The 10,311-nt window shown below is 39.8% G+C and overlaps 1 long non-coding RNA gene across 1 annotated transcript; it reads right to left on the bottom strand.

The window, feature by feature from the left end:
• Positions 1-1,846: 1,846 nt before the first annotated feature.
• Positions 1,847-7,482, bottom strand: LOC114014490 (uncharacterized). Its single transcript, XR_003557981.2, has 3 exons — positions 3,253-7,482; positions 2,845-3,038; positions 1,847-2,031 (listed from the first exon to the last, which is right to left on the bottom strand). It is a non-coding gene; the product is annotated as an uncharacterized LOC114014490 (long non-coding RNA).
• Positions 7,483-10,311: the final 2,829 nt, after the last annotated feature.

Here is a 10,311-nt window from a genome sequence, read left to right as displayed (position 1 = left end):
TTGTGAAAATAAATGGAAAAGCACTATAAAGAAAAAAGCAAATAATCATTTTCTGCAGCAAAATGTAGCGAAGAAGGGGTGGAGAGTAGTAAATATGTAATAAATCCAATACTTGATTCCTCCAGAATAATGTTTGCCTAATTTGTGGGAGGAAAAGAATCACATCTTTCCCTCCTGGCTCATATAATATACAGGTGTTTTGTGGAATGTGTCTCTGATTTTCCATGTTTATTTTAAATGAAAAGCTGTATATATTTCTCATGTACATTTGGAAAGAACCACCAACTTGGTAATTCCACCTGCACACTGTACATGTAGATGTTCAACAGTAGGTGGTGCTCCCAGGGTAGAAATGTACCTCGTCTAAAATGCAAATTAAACAAGGTTTACTGAGGAAGGAGAGCTCTTTGGGGTTTTTAATAGGGTAACTGAAGAGTATTTAAAGTGCAAAATCGCTGAAAAGATATTAAATATTATACTAACTGATTTTTAAATCCCGTGCAACTACATGACCACTCACACAAACATGGAAGATGCACATTTTTCAGTCTGCTCTTTTTCTTCCAAATCGTTCACTCAGCTTGCACCCTGACTATGGAATTTCTGTCCATGTGCCATTCACATTTGCTGATAATGGAATTATCAAATCCAAATTACCTAGAAGTTTTTCTCAGTTGTTAAATGTTTAATCTGTTTTGTTAGCAATTGTGCACTTTAAATATTCTTTTTGAATTACATCCTAGATATACAGTACATACCATGGGATTCTTAAAATCCTAGAATCTTTTCAAAGTTCTGAAAAGCAACAGAAGCTAACAGTTTCTGTTGGGTTTCTTTGCTGTAGGCATTCTTCATGCAATATATGTTTGCTCTTCAGTTTTGTTGCTTGAATTTTGTGATACAAATATGATCTCACACATTCTTTATGTGACCAGAGAGCATCACATGGGGGACATAACTCAGTACACTCAAATTCCAGCTTGAATGGCATTGGCAGAGTATCCTACAAATTCTTAATGAAATATAAAACTGAAGTTAAAATTACAGTTGAAAACAAACAAGTATCAAATGTCCCTAACAGCTTCCAAAGAGGGGGGTGTTGGTTTGGTTTTTTTTTTAGGGAATATTGGACTTCCTTTGCCTGTTTATACTTCTGTAGGAGTTCAACAACATTTGCACAAGATACTATTTGTTTATACACAATCTGACAAACCTGGTAATTTGCAAACAGTGTATTTTTAATTATAGTAGGTGCTTTGGCTATTTATGTATTTGAGCAGCTTGAGCTAAATTGAGAGCTAAATAAAACCAATGAGGCAGGAAAGTCCAATTAAAAGTACATTAATCAAATGCCCCCCAAATGCCTTTTCTCTCTCATAGGTATTGTTGCACTTTATGTAGAGTGCCTGTTTGATGTCAATTGTCCTTCTGCATCTAATGCAGTATCTTGTTCAGTCAGTGTGTGGTAATAAATGTAATTGTCAAGTGCCTGGTTTTGGATACTGCATTTTATATTTTTGTAGGTTTTATAGTTCATTTAAGTTTTAAGCCATTCTTCTTGTTAAGATTAATTATAGCCAAGAAAAAAAAGGTAAATGGGAATTTGACCACCATGTTAGGAAATTGATGTTTAAAACACAGGCTGCTTTTGATCTACCATAGTTGCAGTAGACTATCTTCTCATCTTCACTGGAATGAGTATGAGTTAGACTCTGTTGGTTTTCACATAAAATTCAAAATGGAAAAGTGCTTCAACAGAACACTTGAAATTTGTTCCCTTGATATCTGATGAACAATATTAGCTTGACTCAGCTTCTAGTATAATGCCATCAATCAAGAATAGGTCTGTGGGAGCTCATATGAAAAGTTTATTTTCCTGCACTGATGCACCTCTCAATACAGAAATGAGGACTTGCAGTTGTTCTGAAACACAGATTAGTAGCCAAGAAGTCTGAGGGTTGGACACAGAATTCCACTTTGCTTCATTGCAGCATCTTTATATGGTGCCAGGTAAGACTTTTAGGACCAGACCTCAAAAAGGAAAGAAAAGGGCAATTAAAACAGGACTCACACAGAATTTAGGATCTGAATCTGTTCTATATATAACAGAAGACTATAGAGAAAGAAACAGAAGACTCTCAGAAAATTGTACATCAAGTTAAAATATTTCTTTCTCCATACAGGGCTGGAAGCTCCTGAGAGGAGTGATGGGAGTTTAAGTTGTCTCGAGCTGGAGAGAGATCTGGAACCAGTGTTTGGGTTAGGTTGCTCACTGTTAGGCAGATGTAAAAGGTGAGTGCCACAGCCTTCTCTTTGGGTGAGAAAGAGGGAGAGAGCCGTCCTTTGAGTGAAAGGGGTGTAGGAGTCTGCCTGCAGAGGCTGAGCTGTGGGTGCCACCGTCTCTGTGAGGCTGGGAACCAGCGGAAGGGTGGGATTGCAGCCACACATGCTGTACTCATCACCTCCTGTGTGCTCGCGCTGCCTGGTGCTGCACTGTAGGTGACAGCTTTAGACAGGTGCCTGAAAGCAGGTTCCACCAAGTTCATCCTTTGGATCCCTTCCTGAGCTACACCGCCGTGGACACATCTGCCTCCAGTTCCAGCTGAGCCAACCAAAGACACTTCACTCCCTAGCCAGCTTCTCCCACCCTCATTCCCCTTTGCATACCCCTCCAACACAGACATACCTCCCTTTCTCTCCCTTTCCCTCCCTCTTTGCACCAGAGGCTTCCATCCTCCTCAGCCTCCCAGCTGAGCTGCTTGTAAGACATTCCTGACAACAAGAGCCAAGTTAACGAAGGCCTAAATTAATTCTGCCCATGCCATCCCGGATAACTGCACTTACGACAACCTGAGGAGGGTTCATATGAGCAGGTCACATAGATGGCCCTGTAGGCAGCCCTGCCAGTGACGAAAAAGTCCTCATGGACAGAAGAAGGAACATTCAAATAAATTTTGGTATGAGACTTAAAGGTATTGCTTCACACAGGTGTCAAACCTGGGCTCGTCTTTAATGTTCTTCTAGCAATAACCATTTTGCTGCGCAGGAAAAAAAGAAAAAGCAGTCTGTTCATTATTTCTATTCAAATGACTTACACAACTGCTTGCAAGAGCTGAGTATTCAATAGCATGCAATAACATTAACTACTGATTTTCCCTTCAGTGAGAGGATTTTCAGGAGGTAACTTCTGACTTCTGAATTAAGTTAAAGGGGCTTCATCATAAAATTTTATATAACTAGTGATGCAATTACCTTTGGTGGTTGCATTGCCATAGAATATTTATAACTGGAGAAATAGCATCCCATGTTAAGCTGAGCCTGCTGTGCAAGAAAGAGGGTTTACTGGAGTACGTGTTCAATATACATAATAGATACCATTTCACAGGATTAAAAATGTAGACTCCTCAACAGTAAATTTAAGCTTTCTGACTGGCTTTTCCTAGTTATCTTTAGCATCTTATAAGTAGTTCAGAGACCATGGTGTCTGTGTTCCCTGGTTACAGAGCACGGAAACTGGACAAGTTTAAGGACAATAGCCCTGAATAACAAAGCTTGAATGGCACTTTCAATTCAAAAAGCCCTTAAAGCAATGACTACAAAAATCTGTGAAGAAATAACAAGGCAAGATCATTATCAAAGAACTTTCTTTCACTATAGGAAATTCTAAATCAAAAAGACAGGTAAATTGTGTCCTTAATGAAGAGTAAATAAAATATGTTCAGGTATATGATTGCCTTTTTCATTAGTAATGCTTCTGTACAATCTGATGTGTATTAAAAACATGAAAAAAAAGAGCTTGATAGCACTTTATGCCTTGGGTTAATTTGTTTAAATTTGAAATATTGTACTGAACTAAAATTAAAAACATATGCTCTGTGCATATGTTATGCAGACATGAAACATTTTATACATGAAGTATGGCAGATAGATACTCTTCTTATAAGTAAATGAAGATGTTTTTAAAAATGTATATCTGATTTCTTTCTAGGGATATGCAGGCTAAGCAAATGTGCCTTGCCTTAGTGCTGCTTTAGAAGCAGGCTCATAGAGAACCTTGAATCAAATATTTCATAAAAACCTCTGACACTCAATAAGATATGTCAGAGTAGCTTTTAAGTTTATTTTCTTATTGCTATGTCTTGAAGAAATACCAAGAACACTGGCAAATGTTACACACACACACATATATATATAAACACATTCTGCCTCCTAGCAGAAAATAGAGTTTGTTGCGTATTTATAAAGCACTACATCCATTCCTCCAGCCTTCCAGCAAGGCAGTTTGATTTGTGTTTTGCAGAAAGGGAAGACTGAGGGACCAAGAAGTTAGGAGGACTTGCCCAAAGACACGGAGCGGGTAAAATAACAGAAGCAGAAAGAAAACAGAAAAAACCTGACTGCTTAACTCCCACAGCAAATGAATAATTCTCTCCAGTGCTATTATTGAATTATAACAGAGAGTCTTATATTCTCAATTTTCTTACCTCCAGTAGGATTCCCTTATTGTCCAGTACTGTTTCACTGCTTAATTACCTCAACAGTAATTAGAGGCAGGAACCCATTCCTCAGCCTATAAAATCCTCCTGTCTTTAAACTGAAGTAAGAAAGAATCACTTAAATAAGAGAAAACCCAAAATCAAGATTTCTGTGACCAGGAAAATAAACACTGTATGAGGCAATTACTGAGCAACACGCGCCACACATGGCTGTAGGCTTCAGCTGCGGGTTGGTTTTCCTTGTCCAGACATAAAAAATGATACCTAAACCCAACATGAATTAAAGAAGTCAAAATAAAATTATCATCTCACAGAATAATTCACTTCCCACAGGATTTTCTGAACCTTGCACTGTAAATCAATGTTCTCAGTGTGCCTGGAAACTTTACTCTCTCAAGAGGCTCCTTGGCCATCACACTACTTTATTGAACTTGGCTATCCTGGTAATAACATGCCCTCCCACAATACATGCACTGTTTTATTTGGCCTGTAGACCTGTGGGACTCATTCCTTTTCCAAAATCCTAAGTTATGGGGTCGTGTACTGATTATAGAGCATAGCCAAGGGTCTAAATACTAAATTTAGTGTTTAGATTAAATAAGAGGAACTAAAATTACAGTTTCTGAGAACATATCAATAGGATCTAATCCCGTTGCTTGATTCTTGATTGCCAGGTGACTCCAGTCTATATTTAAAAACAAAACCCTAAAAGTTTCAAAGTGGACTAAGTGCAGTCTTCACGGTCAGCCGGTCTTCAAACCTTGGCCTGTGCAGGGCTGTATGTCCATGTCAGGATCCTGGCTATCTCTGCCACTGGCTGTGTCCACCTTGTTCCTTGGCAGAACTTTCCTGGCAGCGTTTTGAGCTCCAGGCTATGACCCAGCACTAGGCATCTGTTCTTCTAGGCAGACTTGATTCAGCTGAAGCCCTAGATGCCTACTGCTGTGTCTGTTCCTGAGGCAAGCAATATGAGGACTTTTTAAAGGAGGTCCCACTCTTGTCTTCTCTCCCCATCTCAGGCCAGGTTTTCTCCCCCTCTTCTGGACCACGGCGATTGGGACAACTGGAAAAACTGTGGAGAAAGCTCTGCCTGATCACATGGCAGACAACTGCTCACTGGAGAACATTAAACGTAAACACAATTGAGACTTCTTCTGGAAGTAACAAGCACACTGGGTGTTTCTGCAAGTAACTAATGTATTGTAGCTTTGACCACATCCTAGGAACTTCTGTGCAGCAGTGTGAGGGCAATCACTGACAACTAGAGGTCCATATGTTCTATCCCTACAGAAACGGGGATCTGACTTTTTAAAATCTTAATCAGGTCTTTAAAGACAAATATCTGCTCTGTAAATTAATGGGAAGTATGTTATTTTTGGCCTAAGCTTGCATTAACTCAAAAGTTGGGCAAAAATCGTTCTATTCTTTTTTTGTTTTGTTTCCCTATTCAAATTAGCAGATGCACTTCCTATCATTTGGTACTTTTTCTGTCAATAACACACAAATCCCATGGAAACATGCCAAATATTTTCTTAGCAACCAAGCCTCTTGCCTGATATACATGATTAACTACAACAGACTGTTAAAAGCTTAAAATAAACCTGCCTTTTTTTATTTAGAATTTCATATAGTGAAAGAAGATTCACTGGTAATGAATTTAGCACAGCTTCAGAAGAATTTATTCATTTTTATGGAGGCTGAGCACTCAAGGGATGTCATGGTAAAAGCGAGAGTTGCTGTAAAGGTAAATCTGATGGGATCAGTCCAATGACTGTGAGTTCAGGTAAAGTAAAAGCACTCTCACCAATTGATGGCATTGGCTCCCCTGTCATTAAAATGTAAATTGATCCACGCCTCGTTAGTGCATAATACTGCTGCAGAAAGCATCCTTCTCCACCAAGTAGTAAATTCCATTACGAAAGATGGGATTTTGACAAGTTTTTTCTAGTTCCAAGAGGGTAAATATTTTGGAGAAGAGTATGCGGACTCTGGGCACTGCTTTCTAAGTCTCTGGAAGGTGAAGACTAATCACATTTTCAGAAAACAGAAGTTGTAGTTTTTATGTCTTTGCATTTGGGTAAAGTAAAGTAGAAAAACATATCACAAATTTTATCCTATTTCTAGAGAATCTTTTTCATCTTTGTTTAGAATAATCTCCATTGACTTTACAGTCTTTGAATTAGACCTGGGGTGCAGGCTGATGGTATATGGGAAATAATTATTTTTAGAAGCAGTGTACATAACTGCTCTGAAAAGAAACAAAACAACAGTATCTGAAGTAGACTGACACTCACTTGAACTCAGCTTCTTCAAGGCTCGTGTGGCATCCTAGTCACAAGCTAACCATCCATTTGCGTGGCAGCCATCACAAACTTAGAGACCAGAGACCTTTAGGTACCTCTGTAGTTATTAGACAGAGCTAGTACTTAAATATCTTATTTCTCCAACGATTCTGAAAGTAGGTGTCCATGAGCAGAAATTTTTCTGGCACTGGGAAAAAAATAACTGTTAAGTAGGAGAACAAGAAACAAAGGGAAAGAAAACACAGCATGAAGATTTACCAGCTGATGACCTTAAGTAGCCCTTTATTCAGGTCTTTTAAATAGTATATGGACAATGGCAGCTTTAGTGATCTCATAGGAAGAAAGATTTCTCCAGTAAACCTGTTGAAATTTAATGATATGCCTGCAAGTACAATTCTCCTCATTTGTGCCTGCTGTTGGCAAGTGCAATGCATCATAAACTTCTCCTCTTCACAAGTGATCCACAAGACGTGACACAAACAGCTGCAGTATAGTAACATGGAATGATCTAAACGGCTGTGCTAAAGGTTACAGCAAGTTAGACGTTCTTAAAGCTCTGCAAACTAATAAAGAAAAAATAAAAGAAAGATTAATCCTTGTTTTAGCAGCTTTTATAGCAAAAGGTTGTTGGAAAAGTAAATATTACATGTAACTTTGAAGACAAGGAATATTTCAGTTACCTGGAGCTGTGCCCCACTGCAATCATTAGGGACCTATGAAATCATACCGGTGCCCAGTGTCGGCATGGAGAATCATATTTGCACGGTAACAAAATGCAATGAGCAGCACCAACCTCCTCTGTTACTCACTTCTCCTGCCAGGAGGTGGGAAAAGGGCTTCCACAGCCGCTTTGACAGACACACTGCTATGCCTCAGTGCACTGCGCTTTTGCCTGATGCCCTTTCGGACCTTCATTCCTCTGTCACAGAGGAATAATATCACCTTGAAATAAGAGTCTTTTTTGTTAAGATTTGGTCTATGCATAAATTTCTGAAGTAGTATTGTAGAAAATGGTCTTGTAGGTAAGGAATGTATTTTCAGCTCCTAGTCTCCCAAAATAGAGATGTCCATCATTTCTTACAGATCTGATCCGTATAGAGGGAAACACTTCTGCAGGAATTGAGAAAAAAGTCTAACTTTTTACTCCATGTGATATTTGCTGGCTGTCTTTAATAAGACTAGTTTTGTGCAATGAAAACATTGTTTGAGGTAGAAAAAGAAGATAATTCAAACTGAGCCAAGCCACCCCTGGAGCCAACTGCTTTTAAGGCTGGGGAGGAAGACTCTTCTTTGATGCACAATGCAGTAGTTCAGTTCTCATTAATATCAATTAGAAGTTGATGAAGTTCTTTGGTTTATTACGCTGTCATTTGCACTACATTTTCAAATTGCAGCAAGACATCAAATATTCTCACAGGCGGTAACTACTCACAGGGGATTTTATGCAGTGCAAGACACTTAATGAAACCCAAGACATTATTATTATTAATTATTTGTATTACTTTCTTCCTTAGGAGTTGTAGTCATGGATCAAGTCATCATTGCATGATGTACAAAGTCAGAACAAAAAGGCCGTTACTACCTTAACAGTTACAGATCTGAGGTCATGAGTGGCATTGCTTGGCTTAAGAGCCTGAATTTGAATTTTCACCTTTCCAATTTCCACCTGGGCAATGCTACCTGACGAGTCAGTTGGTTGGTTTGATAAGTGTTCGGACTGCCCTAGCATCACCTGTTAGGAATCAGTGCTGTCTGAGCAGCCATCCTCCTTCGCTGACCTCAGTGGGAATCCTCAGGCTGAGGAAGTCCCATTACTTCCAGCAGTGCCAGTCTCCTGGTGCTCCTCTGCCTGGCCCCTACAGCTTCGACAGTCCTGAAGAGCGATGAGCATCTCCCAGCCCTGCCTGGTCCATGCTGTTGCCGGCTCCTCACACAGAACTGGCACTAAGATTTTTTTCTAAGAGGGAAGAAAATGCCAAGATACCTTGTATCTAACAGCCTCAGGAGGCAAGGGCAGTCACACGTGGCATCTGCTTGTGACTTCTCTCCCAGCTTCACCGTGAAGGGTCTGAGACCTCTTCATATGAGGTGGCTTCCCTGGGACAAAAGGACACTACTGGCCCTCTGTGGTCTGGGGCAGATGCTAGGAAGCAGGATTACTCGAAAAGCCGCTCGCCAAGTAGCATTGCTAGGGCACAGCTAATTTGAGGCCAGAGAAAAGGATGCTGCAGGGGTCAGCATGAGCCTGGGCAGGAGTTCTGGGTGACTCGTAGGTAGAAAACCTGCATCTCCTAGAAGAGTTAAGCCACAAAGTCGTCTCATTTTTGTGCTGCAGCTGCTAAATCAGCTCCCCGGTATTTGTGCCTGACCCCAGTATACAGCTCTCCCTTTTCCCAGTGGATCGGCAGGGGTGCTGGTTTGTCCTTGTCCTTATGGAGTGGCTCTGCCAGCAGAGCACGTTCCAGATGGTAACTGCCCTTAGGACAAAGCATATATGGAACAGGGTGAGGGAAGAACGAAACAGTGGGGAAAAAATCAACTAATTTCAATACAGAGGTTATGCCCTTAGGCTATATATAGATAGAATACTTCTTAAATGAGAGGGGGGAAAAAGGTGTGCAGAAAACAGTAGCCAAAACCATAGTACCTTGCTGTTAGCCACCCGCAACCCAAAGGGGAATATCTTCCTGGAGTCATTTTAACAAGCAGCGTGTGTGCACAAAAGATGTGCATACTTCTGTTAGAAACACTGACCAACAGCTCCTAAATTACTAGTTTCCTAAGGCTACCAATTACTCTGAATACTGGGTGACCTGGACCACATGCAATCTTCCAAGTCCCTATATTAAAGAGGAACCTGAGCAGCGGGCCTCAGAAAAGACACGGAATTCTGAAAACGTTCCCCATTAATAGAATCGGGAGTTAAGCAGTTTTCTGAGCTGAGACCTCTCAGAACTATTTCTGCAAGCGGAAACTCCACAGATTTTCTGGGGTATAGATGTAGGAAGATGGTGAATTTATTCAACCCTCAAAACAAGGGAAACAAAGCTGTCGTGATGGTTAACGGAGAACTGTAGCCAAGTACTAATACTGACAGGACTTGCACTGGGGCAGGTGGATATATAAGAGTAGCGTATTTGGGCTGATAGCTTCCTAGACAATTTTATCCAGAGCTTGTCATCCTTGACAGCGAGGAAGCGGAGGGTAAAAGGAAAAAAAAAAAAAAAAAAAAAAGGATGTACCCTAACCTGCAGCACCAAGGTAATTTTGGATTCTAGGAACCTCAAAAGTGCAGTAGTTTCAACAGGGGATGAAGAATCATGCTGAACTTGAGAAGTCACCCAGAAATCATTATAATAACAATAAATAATTATATATTAATATATTAATATATATTAATATGCAATTAATTATCATATATTTAATATATAATTTAATACAACTAATTAATATATTAATATATTAATTTCACAACAGCTAAGTTAAGACATCACCACATAGGGAATCTGAGA

The sequence above is a fragment of the Falco cherrug genome, chromosome 6 (assembly GCF_023634085.1).
Source record: "Falco cherrug isolate bFalChe1 chromosome 6, bFalChe1.pri, whole genome shotgun sequence".
NCBI lineage: Eukaryota > Metazoa > Chordata > Aves > Falconiformes > Falconidae > Falco > Falco cherrug.
Note: the sequence above shows the minus strand (reverse complement) of the source record. Positions and strands in the feature narration are given on the sequence as shown.